This window comes from Mus caroli, unplaced genomic scaffold (assembly GCF_978045245.1).
Source record: "Mus caroli unplaced genomic scaffold, Mus_caroli_1 scaffold_4, whole genome shotgun sequence".
Lineage (NCBI taxonomy): Eukaryota > Metazoa > Chordata > Mammalia > Rodentia > Muridae > Mus > Mus caroli.
The window spans coordinates 19,798,856-19,799,899 of NW_028227259.1; the positions used below are offsets into that span (position 1 = coordinate 19,798,856).

The 1,044-nt window shown below is 48.1% G+C and overlaps 1 pseudogene; it reads right to left on the reverse strand.

The window, feature by feature from the left end:
• On the reverse strand, positions 1–507 carry LOC147004972 (small ribosomal subunit protein eS19 pseudogene; annotated as a pseudogene).
• Positions 508–1,044: the final 537 nt, after the last annotated feature.

Here is a 1,044-nt window from a genome sequence, read left to right on the forward strand (position 1 = left end):
TTTTATGAATGAGGCAATTTATTAACCCAGCATCCTTTGTTCTAATGCTTCTTGTTGGCAGCTGCCACCTGTCCAGCAATCCTGTCCAGATCTCTCTGTCCCTGAGGTGTTAGCTTACGGCCCCCATCTTGGTCCTTTTCCACCATTTTCAGCCCCTCCAGGGCTTGGAGGACCCGGCGGGCCACACTCTTAGAGCCTCTGCTGAAGTGGCTGGGTCTGACACCATTTCTCTGCCGTCCTCCATAGATCTTGGTCATGGAACCAACCCCAGCACCACCTCGGAGGTACAGGTGCCGTGCTGTGGAAGCAGCTCGTGTGTAGAACCAGTTCTCATCATATGGGGCAAGCTCTTATGTTTGGCCAGCTTGACTGTGTCCACCCATTCGGGGACTTTCAGCTTCCCGGACTTTTTGAGGAAGGCTGCCAGAGCTCTGACGAACTCCTGCTGGTTAACGTCTTTTACAGTAACTCCAGGCATCGTGCGGCCTCCGCGCTGCCAGCCAGGGGAAAGGCGCAAATTGTATCTTATATCTTAGTTATTCTAAGTTTCTGGGCTAATATCCACTTATCAATGAGTACATATCATTTGAGTTCGTTTGTGATTGGGTTACCTCACTCAGGATAATGCCCTCCAGGTCCAACCATTTGCCTAGAACTTTAATAAATTATAGCTGAGTATACTCCACTGTGTAAATGTACCACATTTTTTGTATCCATTCCTCTGTTGAGGGGCATCTGGGTTCTTTCCAGCTTCTGGCTATTATAAATAAGGCTGCTATGAACATGTGGAGCATGTGTCTTTCTTACTAGTTGGAACATCCCGCAATACCTCTCCTTTTCTTTTTTTTTAGTCTCTGGCTTGTTGTATAAGCAGTTTTACTTTGCCACACATTCCTGCCAGCATTTGATGCTCCACCACAGACAGGTGGAGCTCTGCGAACCACCAAAGGAGCTGTGAGATACTTATTTCTCAAAGTGCTTGCCTTACTGGCCTGCTCCCTTCTAGGTCTACTGGCTCGAGGGTAGGGGCTTTTGTTTCTGCAT